Source organism: Mobula hypostoma, chromosome 6, assembly GCF_963921235.1.
Source record: "Mobula hypostoma chromosome 6, sMobHyp1.1, whole genome shotgun sequence".
NCBI lineage: Eukaryota > Metazoa > Chordata > Chondrichthyes > Myliobatiformes > Myliobatidae > Mobula > Mobula hypostoma.
Window position 1 is genome coordinate 89,137,046 of NC_086102.1, and position 18,860 is coordinate 89,155,905.

The following is an 18,860-nucleotide window of genomic DNA, read 5'->3' on the forward strand; positions in this document are numbered from 1 at the left end:
AGGTCTGGCAGATGGAATACAATGTTGGTAAATGCAAGATCATCCACTTTGGAAGGAATAAAAGAAGAGCAGATTATTACTTAAATGGTGAAAGATTGCAGCATGCTGTTGTGCAGAGGGACTTGGGAGCGCTTGTTTATGAATCGCAAAAAGCTGGCTTGCAGGTACAACAGGTTATTAAGAAGCCAAATGGAACGTTGGCCTTCATTGCTAGATGGATTGAATTCAAGAGCAGGGAGATCATGCTGCAACTATACAGGGTACTGGTGAGACCACACCTGGAGTATTGTGTACAGTCTGGCCTTCATACTTGAGGAAGGACATACTGGCTTTGGAGATTGATTCCAGGGATGAAGGTGTTAACCTATGAGAAGAGATTGAGTCGCCTTGGACTATACTCGCTGGAATTCAGAAGAATGAGAGGGGATATTATAGAAACATACAAAAATTTGGAAGGGATAGATAAGATAGAAGTAGGAAAGTTGTTTCCATTGGTAGGTGAGACTAGAACTAGGGGACATTGTTTCAAGGTTCAGGGGAGAAGTTTTAGGACAGTGATGAGGAGAAATTGTTTTTCCCGGAGAGTGGTGAATCAGTGGAATTCACTGCCCAAGGAAGCAGTTGAGGCTTATTCACTAAATATATTTAAGAAACAGATAGGTTTTTACATAGTAAGGGAATTAAGGGTTATGGGGAAAAGGCAGGTAGATGGAGCTGAGTTTATGGACAGATCAGCCATGATTTTATTGAATGGTAGGGCAGGCTCGCTGGGCCAGATGGCCTACTCCTGCTCCTATTTCTTATGTTCTTATGTTCTTATGCTTGGGGTCATTGTCTCCCTGGAATACAAATCTTCTCCCAAGTCACAGATCTCATGCAGATGGCATCAGATTTTCCTCTAGGATTTCCCTGAATTTTGTTGTATTTATTTTACCCTCTACCTTCATAAGCCTTCCAGGGCCTGCTGCAATGAAGCATCCCCACAGCGTGATGCAGCCACCACCATGCTCCACGGCAGGGATATATGCTTTCGATGATATGTAGTGTTTGGCTTACGCCAAACATAACATTTAGTCTAATGGCCAAAACGCTCAGTTTTCCTTTCATAAGATCATAGAACTTTCTTCCAGCTGACATCCAAGTCTCCCACATGCCTTCTAGCAAATTCTAACCGAGATATCATGTGAGTTTTTTTTCGACAGTGGCTTTCTCTTTGCCACTCTCCCATAAAGCTGTGACTGGTGAAGCTCCTGGGCAACAGTTGTTGTATGTGCAGTCTCTCCCATCTCAGCCGCTGAAGCTTGTAACTCCTCCAGAGTTGCCATCGGTCTCTTGGTGGCCTCCCTCACTCGTCCCCTTCTTGCACAGTCAGTCAGTTTTTGAGGTCAGCCTGCTTTACGCAGATTTACACCTGTGCCATATTCTTTCTATTTCTTGATGATTGACAACTGTATGCCAAGGGATATTTAGTGACTTGGAAATTTTCTTGTATCCATCTCCTGACTTGTGCTTTTCAATAACCTTTTCACGGAGTTGCTTGAAGTGTTCTTTTCGTCTTCATGGTGTAGTTTTTGACAGGATATTGACACATCAGCAGTTGGACCTTCCAGATACAGGTGTATTTTTACTACAATCAATTGAAATACCTTGACTTCACCCAGGTCTCCAAAAACAGATCTCCATTGAACTAATCATGTGACTTCTAAAACAAAATGGCTGCACCAGGATGAGTTGGTGTGTCATATTAAAGGGGGTGAATATTTACGCATTCAACAGGAATTCTGCAGATGCTGGAAATTCAAGCAACATACATCAAAGTTGCTGGTGAACGCAGCAGGCCAAGCAGCATCTATAGGAAGAGGCGCAGTCGACGTTTCAGGCCGAGACCCTTCGCCAGGACTAACTGAAGGAAGAGTGAGTAAGGGATTTGAAAGCTGGAGGGGGAGGGGGAGATGCAAAATGATAGGAGAAGACAGGAGGGGGAGGGATAGAGCCGAGAGCTGGACAGGTGATAGGCAAAAGGGGATACGAGAGGATCATGGGACAGGAGGTCCGGGAAGAAAGACCGGGGGGGGGGTTGACCCAGAGGATGGGCAAGAGGTACATTCAGAGGGACAGAGGGAGAAAAAGGAGAGTGAGAGAAAGAATGTGTGCATAAAAATGAGTAACAGCTGGGGTACGAGGGGGAGGTGGGGCCTAGCGGAAGTTAGAGAAGTCAATGTTCATGCCATCAGGTTGGAGGCTACCCAGACGGAATATAAGGTGTTGTTCCTCCAACCTGAGTGTGGCTTCATCTTTACAGTAGAGGAGGCCGTGGATAGACATGTCAGAATGGGAATGGGATGTGGAATTAAAATGTGTGGCCACTGGGAGATTCTGCTTTCTCTGGCGGACAGAGCGTAGATGTTCAGCAAAGCGGTCTCCCAGTCTGCGTCAGGTCTCACCAATATATAAAAGGCCACATCGGGAGCACCGGACGCAGTATATCACCCCAGTCGACTCACAGGTGAAGTGATGCCTCACCTGGAAGGACTGTTGGGGGCCCTGAATGGTGGTAAGGGAGGAAGTGTAAGGGCATGTGTAGCACTTGTTCCGCTTACACGGATAAGTGCCAGGAGGGAGATCAGTGGGGAGGGATGGGGGGGGAACGAATGGACAAGGGAGTTGTGTAGGGAGCGATCCCTGCGGAATGCAGAGAGAGGGGGGGAGGGAAAGATGTGCTTAGTGGTGGGATCCCGTTGGAGGTGGCGGAGTTACGGAGAATAATATGTTGGACCCGGAGGCTGGTGGGGTGGTAGGTGAGGACCAGGGGAACCCTATTCCTAGTGGGGTGGTGGGAGGATGGAGTGAGAGCAGATGTACGTGAAATGGGGGAGATGCGTTTAAGAGCAGAGTTGATAGTGGAGGAAGGGAAGCCCCTTTCTTTAAAAAATGAAGACATCTCCCTCGTCCTAGAATGAAAAGCCTCATCCTCAGAGCAGATGCGGTGGAGACGGAGGAATTGTGAGAAGGGGATGGCGTTTTTGCAAGAGACAGGGTGAGAAGAGGAATAGTCCAGATAGCTGTGAGAGTCAGTAGGCTTATAGTAGACATCAGTGGATAAGCTGTCTCCAGAGACAGAGACAGAAAGATCTAGAAAGGGGAGGGAGGTGTCGGAAATGGACCAGGTAAACTTGAGGGCAGGGTGAAAGTTGGAGGCAAAGTTAATAAAGTCAACGAGTTCTGCATGCGTGCAGGAAGCAGCGCCAATGCAGTCGTCGATGTAGGGAAGGAAAAGTGGGGGACAGATACCAGAATAGGCACGGAACATAGATTGTTCCACAAACCCAACAAAAAGGCAGGCATAGCTAGGACCCATACGGGTGCCCATAGCTACACCTTTAGTTTGGAGGAAATGGGAGGAGCAAAAGGAGAAATTATTAAGAGTAAGGACTAATTCCGCTAGACGGAGCAGAGTGGTGGTAGAGGGGAACTGATTAGGTCTGGAATCCAAAAAGAAGCGTAGAGCTTTGAGACCTTCCTGATGGGGGATGGAAGTATATAGGGACTGGACATCCATGGTGAAAATAAAGCGGTGGGGGCCAGGGAACTTAAAATCATCGAAAAGTTTAAGAGCGTGAGAAGTGTCACGAACATAGGTCGGAGGGGATTGAACAAGGGGTGATAAAACCGTGTCAAGGTATGCAGAAACGAGTTCGGTGGGGCAGGAGCAAGCTGAGACAATAGGTCGGCCAGGACAGACAAATTTGTGGATCTTGGGTAGGAGGTAGAAACGGGAAGTGCGAGGTGTGGGAACTATAAGGTTGGTAGCAGTGGATGGGAGATCCCCTGAGCGGATAAAGTCGGTGATGGTGTGGGAGACAATGGCCTGGTGCTCCTTAGTGGGGTCACGATCGAGGGGTAAATAAGAGGAGGCATCCGCGAGTTGTCGCTGTGCCTCGGCAAGGTAGAGGTCAGTACGCCAGACTACAACAGCACCCCCTTTATCAGCGGGTTTAATAATAATGTTAGGATTAGTGCGGAGGGAGTGGAGAGCAGAGCGTTCCAAAGGAGTGAGGTTGGAATGGGGACAAGGTGCGGTGAAGTCGAGACGGTTGATGTCCCGTCGGCAGTTGGCAATAAAGAGATCCAGAGCAGGCAGAAGACCAGAGCGGGGTGTCCATGAAGAAGAGGAAGGTTGAAGACGGGAGAAGGGGTCATCGGTGGGGGTGGAAGAGTCCTTGCCGAAGAAGTAGGCTCGGAGACGGAGACGGCGGAAGAAGAGTTCCGCATCGTGGCGAACACGGAACTCGCTGAGGTGTGGGCGAAAGGGGACAAACGTGAGGCCCTTACTGAGGACAGAGGGTTCTGCCTCCGACGGTTGAAGGTTGGAGGGGATGGTAAAGACCCGGCACGGATGAGAGCTGTGATTGGCGGGGAGGGAGGAGGCTGGGGGTGTCAGTGGAGAGGGGAGGGTTGGGGTGAGAGGAAGAGGGAGCCTCTGAGGGCCCAGGAGCTGACGGTGGGATCTGAGGGAGACGGGGCTGCGGAGTGGTGGTGGGGGAAGGGGAGACGGGAGTCACAATGGCAGCACATAAAGACCCGGCCTGGAGTTCAAGGCTGGAGTCGCAGTTGGTGGTTGCGCAATCACTTCGAATGAGTCCATGGTCGTTGCTGGAGTCCGGGTTTTGAATATGTCCTGGGGTGTTGGAGCCGCCGAGATCAATGGCAGAGGCCGCAATTGAAAGTTCATGCCTGCTAGCGTCGGGGCCGGCAGGCTCTGCAGTCCGTAGATGTAAGATCTTGCGATCTTTGCCTAACATGACAAAGTCAAAAAAACGGCGATTGCAGGCGTGGATCCGACGGAGGATGAAATAACGGGTAGGACCATTACAGACGGCGAAGAAAGTGTCCCGAAGGTGTGGAAGGGTCTGGGATAGGGACACCAAGTACCTCCTCATGGCGGAGAGCGTCGCCTTCAGAGCTTGACGGGAGAAGCGGCGAGAGGTAGAGTCAATAAAATGTGAGTACCTGGGATCCTCAGAAGGTCCAAATTGAGAGGCTTGGAAACGAATCCTAAAGCCAACTGGAGTAAGTTGGCGACGGAGGCACGTTCCAAGAAAGTAATTTACGCATTCAATTACTTTGTGTATCATATTTGTAATTAATTTAGCTCACTTTGTAGAGATCTGTTTTCACTTTGAAAAGAAGGAGTATTTTTCTGTTGATCAGTGTTAAAAAAGACAAATTAAGTCTGCTGTGATTCAATGTTGTAAAACAACAAAATATGAAAACTTCCAAGGGTGTGAATACACTTTATAGGCACTGTAAAATATGATCCAGTCTCTGACTTAAAAGAGGCTTTTAATAAGACCTGTTTTACCAAATCCCTCAACCTTGAAGCTTTGGTCCCAGGAGATGAAGGTGATAACATTCAGAATAGACAACAAAGGCAGATCTGGTGTAAATGAAAAAGAGGCAAGGCAGTTTTCTAAGGATCAAGGGGTTTGAGGGACATGGGGTTCACTGACTGAAATCCATAAGGAGACAGATTCTGGAAAGGTGTAATAATAACATGGTTTTTTTGGTGGGAGATTTTAATTTCCCAAATATCGATTGGCAGCTCCCTGGAGCAAGGGGTTTAGATGGGGTAGAATTTGTTAGGTGTGTTCAGGAAGGTTTCTTGACACAATATGTAGATAAGCCTACAAGAGGAGAGGCTGTACTTGATCTGCTATTGGGCAATGAACCTGGTCAGGTGTCAGTCTCTCAGTGAGAGAGCATTTTGGAGATAGTGATCACAATTCTATCTCCTTTACCATAGCATTGGAGAGGGATAGGAACAGACAAGTTAGGAAAGCATTTAATTGGAGTAAGAGTAAATTTGAGGCTATCAGGCAAGAACATGGAAGCATAAATTGGGAACAGATGTTCTCAGGGAAATGTACGGAAGCAATGTGGCAAATGTTCAGGGGATATTTGTGTGGAATTCTGCATGGTTACATTCCAATGAGACAGGGAAATGTTGATAAGGTACAGGAACTGTGGTGTACAAAGGCTGTTGAAAATCTAGTCAAGAAGAAAAGAATAGCTTACGAAAGGTTCAAGCAACTAGATAATGATAGAGATCTAGAAGATTATAAGGCTAACAGGAAAGAGCTGAAGAAAGAAATTAGGAGAGCCAGAAGGATCATGAGAAGGCCTTGGTGGACAGGATTGAGGAAAACCCCAAGGCATTCTACAAGTACGTGAAGAGCAAGAGGATAAGACGTGAGAGAATAGGACCAATCAAGTGTGACAGTGGAAAAGTGTGTATGGAACCGGAGCAGATAGCAGAAGCACTTAATGAACACTTTGCTTCAGTATTCACTACTGAAAAGGATCTTGGCGATTGTAGGGATAACTTACAGTGGACTGAAAAGCTTGAGCATGTAGATATTAAGAAAGATGATGTGCTGGAATTTTTGGAAACTATAAAGTTGGATAAGTCTCCAGGACTGGATGAGATGTATCCCAGGCTACTGTGGGAGGCAAGGGAGGAGATAGCTGAGCCTCTAGTGATGATCTTTGCATCATCAATGGGGACGGGAGAGGTTCTGGAGGATTGGAGGGTTGCAGATGTTGTTCCATTCTTCAAGAAAGGGAGTGAGATAGCCCAGGAAATTATAGACCAGTGAGTCTTACTTCAGTGGTTGGTAAGTTGATGGAGAAGATCCTGAGAAGCAGGATTTATGAAAATTTGGAGAGGCATAATATGATTAGGAATAGTCAGCATGGTTTTGTCAAAGGCAGGTTGTGCCTTACGAGTCTGATTGAATTTTTTGAGGATGTGACTAAACACATTGATGAAGGTAGAGCAGTAGATGTAGTGTATATGGATTTCAGCAAGGCATTTGATAAGATACCCCATGCAAGGTTTATTGAGAAAGTAAGGAGGCATGGGATCCAAGGGGGCATTGTGGATCCAGAACTGACTTGCCCACAGAAGACGGTTGTAGACAGGTCATATTCTGCATGGAGGTTTGTCACCAGTGGAGTGCCTCAGGGATCTGTTTTGGGACCCTCTCTCTTAGTGATTTTTATAAATGAACTGGATGAGGAAGTGGAGGGATAGATTAGTAAATTTGCTGATGACACAAAGGTTGGGGGTGTTGTGGATAGTGTGGTGGGCTGTCAGAGGTTACTGCGGGACATCGATAGGATGCAAAACTGGACTGAGAAGTGGCAGATGGAGTTCAACCCAGATAAGTGTGAGGTGGTTCATTTTCGTAGGTCAAATATGATGTCAGAATATAGCATTAATGGTAAGACTCTTGGTGGTGTGGAGGATCAGAGGGATCTTGGGGTCCGAGTCCATAGGACGCTCAAAGCTGCTGCGCAGGTTGACTCTATGGTTAAGAAAGCATACTGTACATTGGCCTTCATCAATTGTGGGATTGTGTTTTGGTCAGACCCCACTTGGAGTGCTGTGCTCAATTCTGGTCGCCTCACTGCAGGAAGGATGTGGAAAACTTAGAAAGGGTGCAGAGGAGATCTACAAGGATGTTGCCTCGATTGGGGAACATGCCTTATGAGAATAGGTTGAGTGAAATTGGCCTTTTCTCCTTGGAGCGACAGAGGATGAAAGGTGACCTGATAGGGGGTACAAGATAATGAGAGGCATTGATCGTGTGGAAAGTCAGAGGCATTTTCCCAGGGCTGAAATGGCTAACATAGGAGGGCATAGTTTTAAGGTGCTTGGAAACAGTTACAGAAGAGATGTCAGGGGTAAGTTTTTTGCACAAAGAGTGGTGAGTGTGTGGAATGGGCTGCCGGCAATGGTGGTGGAGGCGGATACGATACAGTCTTTTAAGAGACTCCTGGACAGGTACATGGACCTTAGAAAAACAGAGGACTAAGTGTAAGCCTAGGTAATTTCTAAGATAAGGACATGTTCGGCACAGCATTTTGGGCCGAAGGGCCTGTATTGTGCTGCAGGATTTCTATGTTTCTATGTTTCTATAACTCATGAATCCAGAATCAGTGAAGACTTGTTCCCCATCAATGAACCTGGGTAAAGGTGGAAGAGTCGAGGCCTTGCCCTTGCTGAAGACTTCTTCAAAATCCTTGTTGATGGAAGGGATTTCAACTGGCTTGGGTGTTGCAACTGCCCTGATCCTCGCTCCGAGGATGACTTCTGAGAATTCTTCGGTATTGGGGGTGATTCAGGAGACCTCTGAGTCCCCTCCATAGGTTCACTAGAGTCTTCAGTTGAAAAAGACCAAATCAGAGTCCACATCCTCGTCTATATCCTCTGCTCCCAGTACAGGCTCCAAGAGTCTACATTTAGGAACCCTTTCCTTCGGATGGGACCTGGTGACTGGATCCCTTACAAACAAGAGAAAATCTGCAGATGCTGGAAATCCGAGCAACACACATAAAGTACTGGAGGAACTCAGCAGGTCAGGCAGCATCTGTGGAAAAGAGTAAACAGTCAACGTTTCGAGTTGAAACGCTTTGGCAGGACTGGAGAAAAAAATCTGGGAGTCGATTTAAAAGCTGGAGGGAGGGGAGAGAGAAACACCAGGTGTTTCATAGCATTCTGCTTGACTTTCCTAATTACTGCACTCTGACACCAGATCCTTCTCCATCTTACAGTCCTGATCTCTCACTATTTTCGTAAAAGTATATTAATTTTATTTTTCTTGTCAAATCAAAAATTACACATTTCTGCCATAGATTTCTCTGTATGCCAGTTGTTTTCCCACTCTTTTAGCCTATATTGATAGCTTTGAAGGCTACAGACACCCTGTGATTGCCTGGCTCCCTCCCTACCATTGTGTGGTCAGCAATTTGAGCAATTATATTTCTAGTCCTTTCGTCTGAGTGAGATACAAAGTGAAAAAGGTTGTAGACCCTGTGCACACCCGTCCTTGCATTTCATTCCATCAGGAAAAAATCTATTTATTCCTGTCAGCTTTTTCCTGTCAGCTAGCCAATGCTGTATCTACACTAATACACTACTGCTTACAGCAGGAGCTTTTATTTTCCTTTGATGTGTCACTTTATTAAATGACTTCTGGAAGACTGTGCAGTGCAAACAAACCAGTCCCTCTGTATCCACAGCATCTTTACTACTCCAAAGGATGCAATAAATTGTTCAAACATAATGTCGCCTTTCATAAAACTGTGTACACATTGTTTAATGAACTTCGATTTTTCTTCAATTATAACTTTCTTAATAATAATTTGTAACATTCCCTGGAATAAATTGGGCTTTGTCGCAGAGGTAGATTGGGCTTTGTCAAGGGAATAGAATGTTTCCATTCCTGCACTAGAATGCATTTTATTCTTGTAGTCGAATGGATGCTATCTTTCCTGTAGGACAATAAATTCCATCCCCTAAATACAATAAATTGCATCCCTGAGGTCGAATGGGATCCAACCCTCTGTTGAAAGTGGCAATCGGTTCAGATGTGTTCTCTGATTTTGATTTTGAGCCCAACCCCATGCTATATTTGCAGCACCTAAAACCAGCTTCTCTTACCATCTTCCACCATGCAGCCTGGACTGCAGGCTCAGGGTTCCCATCACCTCCCACCCGAAGCAAGAGCTCAGTCTGGTTCTGCCGACTTCTCTGTGAGCCGGTTTAAGACCCAGAGGCTGGGTACGGCTCGAGCCCGGACAGCGGAGCAGAGGGACAACTGAGAATGGTGTTCTGTCTGCACAGCCATAAATCAAAGCTAAATCTATAACATTTATCTGCTAGTAGGTGCTTGTTTCTAATCTTAAAGATAAAGTACTCTGGTTGATTGATTTGGATGTATGTCTAGCTCATAGAATACTGCTACAATTTTCTTCCAATACCTTGAGGAGGTTTTCCATCCTCCGGAGTGGCTGCGTATTTATTTAGCTGAGAGAACACACCATTCGTCTGTCTCGGGGGGGGGGGGGCATTCCACTGCAATAACCTGTATTTCAATTGCACTTACCTAATTCAGGTGAGATTGTCATGTTTTCCTGCAACATCTAATGCAGAGAAGGCAATTCTAAAATGTATTTTCCCATTTTGATGTGTTTGTTTTTTAAAATCCAGTTGGTGAAAGTTTTAGTAGATGTGGAAATTGATTAACACATTACGCACATTGGAAATTTACTTCAGGGAGTGCTCATTAGATTAGACCCTGACAGCTTTATGAGGATGCTGGATTGAAACCAACAGAATCTAAATTTAGATGAGACATTTATGGACACAATGGCAGGTACGTACACAGTACTCACAAGATTTGCATCAACATTTCCGTGACAGAGCAGAATATGTTAAACCACACTTGTTAGTTCATTAAATATTTTACTGCCTTAGTGATACGGATCTAGTTTCACAAGATACCTGTCTATGTCTCTTCAAACTCTCCCTGCAGTGAAAGTTGGAAAGAAATTCTTTGGCTCTGATCTTTCCTGGATGGCACGTTCAGAAAGGGGAAGTGAGAGAATTATGTGTCAATTTCCTCAAGGTTTTGACATCCTTTGGTTTGCCTCTGACCTTCCCGCTGACCCAGAAGGCAGGCTCTTGGGTAAGTCGACAGGCTGGTTAACGGGCTGGTTGACAGCTGATTGACAGTTTGAGTAAGGAATTACTGGTGAGACTGATTCACAGGTTGATCGATATGGATTTAGAGGCTGATTAACCAGATAGTTAACTAATCGATTGACAGACCTTCACAACATGCTGGAGGAACTCAGCAGGCCAGACAGCGTTTATGGAAAAGAGTACGGTTGAGGTTTTGGGCCGAAACCCTTTGGCCATCCTTCCGAAGGGTCTCATCCCAAAACACTTGTTTGATAGGCTGGCACCTGGGAGGACTGTTATGAAAACAAATGGAGTCCTGAAGGCTGGGAATGAGGTGCAAAATTATTTTAACCCGCTGAATCTAGTATCAACAAGATTTAAGAATTCCATCGTTTTGAAAAATATTACTGATAAGGTCCATCAGTTGGAACCGACACCGCAAAAGCAATTGAAGGAATTAATTAGCAAGCATAAAGATTTATTCCCTGACATTCTAAGATGGTGTACAGCTGAAGGGCATGACGTCATTGTAAGTTCAGCCCAGCCGATCAAAGAGCATCCTTATAGAATGAAATTAGAGGAAAGTAAAATAGTTGAACAAGAAATTGGAAACAAGAAGGAACAAGGAAAAAGAGTGGATGACTGTATTGATACAGTGGGGAAGGCTAAATACCTTACAAAGATTGACCTGTTAAAAGGATACTGGGGTGTTCCTTTAACAGAGAGGGCTAAAGAGCATTTCTGACACCATCTGGACCGTATGAGTATAATGTTTTACCCTTCGGGATGACAAATGCTCCAGGGACATTTCAAAGAATGATCAATTCTGTGACTAGAGCGTTAGAAAACACAGGGGCTTATATCGATGATTTAGTTGTATGGCGTGACACGTGGGAAGAGCATATTGCTGCAGTAGAAAAACTGTTTGAAAGGCTGTCCAAGGCTAATCTTACTGTGAACCTTGCTAAAAGTGAGTTTGACCATGCCACAGTTACATATCTTGGCTATGTAGTAGGCCAGGGCCAACTGGCTCCTGTACAGGCCAAAGTTCAAGCTATTGCTGAGGTTTCCGTTCCAATGGGCAAGAAAGTTTTGAGAAGGTTTTTAGAAATGGTTGGGTATTATCATAAGTTTAGTAAGAACTTTGCTGACATTGCTCTCCCCCTAACGAAACTCCTAGGGAAGAGTGAAATATTTGTATGGAGTGATCTTTCCCAGGAGGCATTTGAATGTCTGAAAATCATCCTGTGTTATCATCCTGTGCTCAAAGCACCTGATTTTTCAAAACCATTCTCTATAGCAACAGATGACAGTGACGAAGCTGCTGGGGCAGTGCTGTTACAGAAAGGTGTGGATGACATTGAACATCCAATAGCTCATTTCTCAAAGAAATTTAATGTGCACCAGAAAAAATTATTCCACTGTTGAAAAGGAATTGTTAGCACTTATTCTGGCTTTACAACATTTTGAAGTCTATCTTTGTCCTGCCCAGAGACCACTTGTGGTTAACACGGATCACGATCCATTAGTGTTTCTAACTAAGATGAAGGATAAGAATAGAAGGTTATGAAATTGGAGTCTGATATTGCAAGAATATGACTTAAAAATCAAACATGTGAAAGGTACAGACAACATTATAGCTGATTATTTATCTAGATGTTAAGTTAGAAATCATACACATTTTTGTTCTGTTATCTGAGGATTATACACATATTGTTTCAAACTCTGTAATTTCCAGTTAAACTAAAATTTTGCCTGCGTCAAAATTTTTTCTAAAAGGAAGGGGGTGTGACGGGATCCTGAATTACCCCTATGAACTGTGCTTTTGAAAAGAGAGCAAGAGAGTTGTAGAACACAGACACGTTGTTAAAAAGAGAGAGACGAAGACTGCTCACAGTTTGTTTATGCTTTTGCAAGGACTCTAGCCGCTTCCAAGTTCTTACAGAGAGAGAAGGGAGGAGCTGCTTGATGGACAGTTGGTATTCAGTATGGTGTGAAAAATAGAAGGTCAGCTGTTAGACCTACAGACACATGGTTCTGGACACTGAATGAGCTTTGTTGTGCCCACAGGAAGGTTGGGTTTTGGAGGATCGATCAGGCAAATTGATCAGTGGCTCTCACAGTGTGAAAAGGGTGTGACCGGTGGGGAGTTATTGGTGTGTCCAACCCTTGCCTGGGTTGATAATTCCACCACAAGAGAACAGTCCCCTTTGTTGTGGTCACAGTCGGTGACTTCTAAAGGATTTTGGAGGACAATGGGAAGATCGACGGCGTCAGCTCACCTGAAGACTCAAATCTCTCTCTCTCTCTCTCTCTCTCCATCACTACTCAACTCAATACCACAAACTGAACTGAACTTGACTCATCTTTGTAAGACTATCTATTTACCCCTAGACTTGAAGAAGCTTGGTTTTCATATATATTTCCACACTTACTTATATATAATCATTGCCAACCTGTTTGATATATCTGCATTTATATTACTGTATTGCGTACTTACTAATAAATACCATTAATTAATAGCAATACTGGACTCCAAAGTGTGTTCGATTTCTGCTGGTTCTTTAACCCGTCACAGGGTATGTGACACCTGCATCTGCAGATTTTCACTTTCTGATTGACAGACCTTGATAGGTGATTTAACAGGCTAATCGAAGGTTGTGTTGGCTGGGTGACTGACATCTTGCTTGACTGGCTGGCTGAATGATTGGCTGACAGATAATGAAAAACTGATATGGAGAGTTTGATTGACAGGAAATGACAAACTGATTGACTACTTGGCTATTTGTCTGATGGTGTTGGGTTGCTGATTAATTACTGAATTACAGATTGGCTGTCTTTGGGCAGTGTTTACTGTTGAGATGCTAATAATATGTGTGGAAGATGGGGGGACTAGTAGGAGAACGGTCAGCACAAAATAGCAGCAGTGTCGAGTTTGGGTCACTAATGGGCATGGAATTGATCAAAGAATTGGATTGTATGATGGGGGAAGAGAGAGTTTGTGGGAATTGGATTGTATGATGGGGAAAGAGAGAGTTTGTGGGAATTGAATTATATGATGGGGAAAGAGAGAGTTTGTGGGAATTGGATTGTATGATGGGGAAAGAGAGAGTTTGTGGGAATTGGATTGTATGATGGGGAAAGAGAGAGTTTGTGGGAATTGGATTGTATGATGAGGAAAAGAGAGAGTGTGTGGGAATTGGATTGTATGATGGGGAAAGAGAGAGTTTGTGGGAATTGGGTTGTATGATGGGGAAGAGAGAGCTTATGGGAATTGAATTGGATGATGGGGAAAGAGAGAGTTTGTGGGAATTGGATTATGATGGGGAAGAGAGAGTTTGTGGGAATTGGATTGTATGATGGGGAAAGAGAGAGTTTGTGGGAATTGGATTGTATGATGGGGGAAGAGAGAGTTTGTTGGAATTGGATTGTAAGATGGGGAAAGAGAGAGTTTGTGGGAATTGGATTGTATGATGGGGTAACAGCGAGTTTGTGGGAATTGGATAGTATGATGGGTGCTACGTACCCCGTAACTGGGTTGCCAAACCAGCAGAAATGGATCACTCAGTTGGAGTCTGGATTACCAGAACTAAGAAAGTTTTATTAAAGAAACAAGCAACACGGTAATCGAAAGGATAATAAATGCAACAGTTCAGCAATAATAAACACACATGTACACAGAATTAAGATAACAGCATCAATCAAGCTCTATCGTTGTCTAGTGGTAAATGACCAAATTTCAAAGTGACACAAAAGTTCAGTCCAATTTAGTTCAGTTCGCAGTAATCATTGCCATGGCAATGGACAACGTGGGGGGGAGAGAGAGAGAGAGAACGGGAACGACTGATCATTCAGACACGGCTTCCACTCACAGACCGGTGATATGGCTCACAAGCAGCTTTTGGGCAGGTCCTTGGTGATGTCACCTGAGGTCACCGACTGTGACCCCTCCTCCAGATGCGGTCGATCCTCTGCAGTGAACCCAGCACCCAAGCAAGGGCGGACACACACCGGGTTCCCGCTGAATGTACCTTTCCACCCTGTGCGTTTTAAGGTCCGGTACTCCCCACCGACTCGTGAGAGGCGCACCGCTTCCAGGGTGTCGTTACCTTGGGTGTCGTGTGTGTCCTGCCTTAGCGAACCTGTCCCTTTTTATCCCCCTGCTGGGGTATCGCCTGTCCATCACTTCAAACAGTTCAGGGTTCAAAGGGGGAGCCGCTCCAGACAGCTCTCTCTCCCCCGTCCCTTCATTACACATTCCAGACGCTGCCTCATTGTGTTCCTTATCTCTCTCTTGAAGACAGGTGGCAGACCAACTGCTGATCACATAGGACAGCTAACATCTTATCTATGTGTATTCTTGTCACACTTCCCCCCTTTAAGGATTTTTACCGGGAGGTAAAAATTACAAACATGAATACATTATTTGATACATGCACAAATATACATCTTTATCAGTTTGGCTAACACAGCGAGTTTGAAGTTGTCAACACCTTGACAGACAGTCATCACATTTTCTGTTCCTTTTATGTGTGTTATTAATAATCCCTTAGACCAGGCTCCAACTCAGCAAACTTCATAGTGGCCAAAAACACTGATGAATTTCGATCAATGTAACCTCTCATTTGGTTTTGTCCCGGACCACAATAACAAGGGTCGTCCCATTCCGACTCAGTTTTCTCTCGCACGGGCTTAGTCGGAGGGGGACGGGTATTGACCGCAGAGTTATTGCAAAACTTCCTACAGTACCCCACCATCTCCAAGAGCCTTCTGAGGGCCCTCTTGTCTGTCGGGGTTGGGAGGTCAGCGATAGCCTGCACTGTAGCTTGCATCGCTGCCAGCTGCCCCTGTGTCACCACAATTCCCAGGTAAGTGACCCTCGTGTGGCCGAATTCATTTTTTTCAAGGTTCACTATCAAGCTGGCTTCAGACAGCCGTATTAAATTGCCAATACACACCTCTGTGTTCATCAGCCCTTTAGCACTGAATTATTCATTATAACGGATGTTGTGTGCAAGGCTCACCTATTGTAACAGACATCACCCAACGTCCCAGTTCTTTGCATTGCCTCGGGACAATCAAACACACAGGTGCGAGTCGTTTAATTACTTCTTCTAAAGATTCGCTTTGTTCGGGGATTAAGGGAGAGACCTTATCAGTAGACCTGGCCAAAACAATAGCCTTCTCCCATCTGATCGATCCCATACTAATCTTTTCAAAATGTTTTTTTCCTCTTATCAGGGGGCCCCTAGCTTCTTTGATTTCCACGCTTAGGTTTGTTAGCATACCAAAAGCCGGTGACCGTCTCAGTTCGCGTCGGTCATGATCAATAACATTCTTCCCCCTGGGCAGCCGGTAAATCTCTTTCATGATTCCACCAACTGTTTCCTCCAGCACCGCAAAATGTCCACCGGGGGGTACCTCGTGGGCCATGTTAAAAACCTCATCCCCATAACTCTTTTGCACCACCCCCCACTCCTCATCTGCGGATACTGTAATTGATTTCCCTTTTAGCACTTCCTCCTCCGCACAATAGCCTACTAGTTCCCTTGTTAAAGCTGTGTCAGAGACAGCCGTCTCTGCCGAAACCATCAGCCCTTCGTCTCGCTCCTGCGTCTGCACAAATTCTTTCCTGGCTACTGCTACATCTGTCCCAGCTCCCTCACTACCTCTTGTCTCACTACACTCCTTCTCGTACAAGGTTGGCAGAAACGTTTCAGCTAAATTCACTATCGCGGTCCCGTGATGAACCTGTGAGTCCATGGGCGGGGCCTCAATGCTGGCAGGCTGACTTGTCAATCTCACGACTGGGAACACGATTCCCCCGGCGATGTCATTACCGAGCAAGACTTCCACGCCTTTCATCGGTAATTCGGACCTCACCCCGATCGTGACTGGTCCAGAGACCAGGTTGCTTTGTAAGTGTATCTGGTGCAAAGGGACTGACTCTGTCCCTTCCCCAACACCTTTGACCTCTACCTCCCCAGTCTGGGTCTCTGAGCTAAACTCTAATACACGCTTCAGTATTAGTGACTGACACGCTCCCGTGTCTCTCCAGATCCGCACTGGAACTGGTTTTAACCTCTCCTTCACTGACACCAGTCCGGCCGAGATAAACCTCTCGCGCCCTTCCTGGACTTTTTCAGACCTGTCCTTCCCTAGCGGTTCGCTTAACAGCTCGATACAGCCATTCAAAATCGCTGTTTTACCTTTTCCCGTCTCCTTCTTTGGGGCAAAGCACCTGGACGCAAAGTGTCCCGCTTTCCCACAGTTATAACAGACGACCCCAGGAGACTTCCTACCAGACTGCTCCCGGTCTACCTTATCCTTTTCACTAGCCCCGGCTTACTTACTGACTTTTCCGGCGGACTCTCCCCGCCGTCCTGACTACCCTTCTGGTAGCCTTTACTCGGGGCAAACTTCATTTTATGCGTCAACGCATACTCATCCGCTAACTTAGCAGTTGCGGCTAACGTGGCTGCCTCTTTCTCATCGAGGTAGGGTCTCATACCCTCAGGGACACAACCTTTAAACTGCTCAATCAGGATCAGCTGCAGCAGTCTGTCATAATCCCCCTCTACCCGCTTCGAGGCGCACCAACGCTCACAATATGTCTGCATCTCACGGGCAAACTCCAAATACGTGCGGTCCCACTGCTTCCTCGCATTCCGGAACCTCTGCCGGTATGCCTCCGGGACCAACTCATAAATCCTGAGGATGGCCTCTTTCACCACCTCATACCTCTGGGCATCTTCCGCGGACAAAGCAGAGTAAGCTTCTTGGGCTTTCCCTTGCACTACACTCTGAAGTAACACAGCCCACTTATCCCTCGGCTATTCCTGACTTATAGCCACTTTTTCGAAGTGGAGAAAGTACCGATCCACCTCGGTATCGTCAAATGGGGGAACCAGCCTAACCTCCTGGGTCGCCCGGAACCCTCCACCTTGGTTCGGCATGAGCCCCTGCTCGGCCCTTATCTTTAACTTCTCCAGCTCAAATTCCCTTTCCCTCTGTTTCTCCTCTCTCTCCAACTGTCTGTCCCTCTCTTTCTCTTCTCCCTCCAACTGTCTTTCTCTCTCTTGCCTTTCTACCTCTTTTTCTTTCTCCCGCCTTTCTAACTCTCTCTCCTGCCTTTCTAACTGCTTCTCTTCGTGTTCTAACTGCCGTACCCGGAATACGTGCTCGAGTCTCAGTTTTTCAAGCTGTACCTGTACCGCGTCTCCAGCAGGTTTTTCAATAGACACCACCCCCAGCTCACCTTGGGGAAACACACCATTAGATACATAGTGCTCCACAATAGCTCTGTGTATCTCCTCTCTCCTCATTGTCGACTTCCCCTTAACAAGATTCAACTGTTTGGCCACAGCTATCAATTCCGATTTCCTGGCATCCTCTAATGCCTCCAAGGTCGGCTCCTTTATAAATTCCTCAGCCTCCATTTCTGCTGTTTGTCTTTTCTTTCTTTCGGGAATTTTAACCCAATCAATTTACTCCGTCCCAAATTTAGCGTTGAAAATCGCGGACGAGAACCCCACTTATGTTACGTACCCCGTAACTGGGTTGCCAAACCAGCAGAAATGGATCACTCAGTTGGAGTCTGGATTACTAGAACTAAGAAAGTTTTATTAAAGAAACAAGCAACACGGTAATCGAAAGGATAATAAATGCAACAGTTCAGCAATGATAAACACACATGTGCACAGAATTAAGATAACAGCATCAATCAAGCTCTATCGTTGTCTAGGGGTAAATGACCAAATTTCAAAGTGACACAAAAGTTCAGTCCAATTTAGTTCAGTTCGCAGTAATCGTTGCCATGGCGATGGACAACGTGGGGGAAGAGAGAGATAGAACAGGAACGACTGATCATTCAGACACGGCTTCACTCACAGACCGGCGATAATTGCTCACAAGCAGCTTTTGGGCAGGTCCTTGGTGATGTCACCTGAGGTCACCGACTGTGACCCCTCCTCCAGATGCGGTCGATCCTCTGCAGTGAACCTGGCACCCAAACAAGGCCGGACACACACCGGGTTTTCGCTGATCGTACCTTTCCACCCTGTGCGTTTTAAGGTCCGGTACTCCCCACCGACTCGTGAGAGGCGCACCGCTTCCAGGGTCTCGTTCCCTGGGTGTCATGTGTGTCCTGCCTTAGCGAACCGGTCCCTTTTAATCCCCCTGCTGGGGTATCGCCTGTCCATCACTTCAAACAGTTCAGGGTTCAAAGGGGGAGCCGCTCCAGAAAGCTCTCTCCACCCGCGTCCCTTCATTACACATTTCCAGACGCTGCTTCATTGTGTTCCTTATCTCTCTCTTGAAGACAGGTGGAACC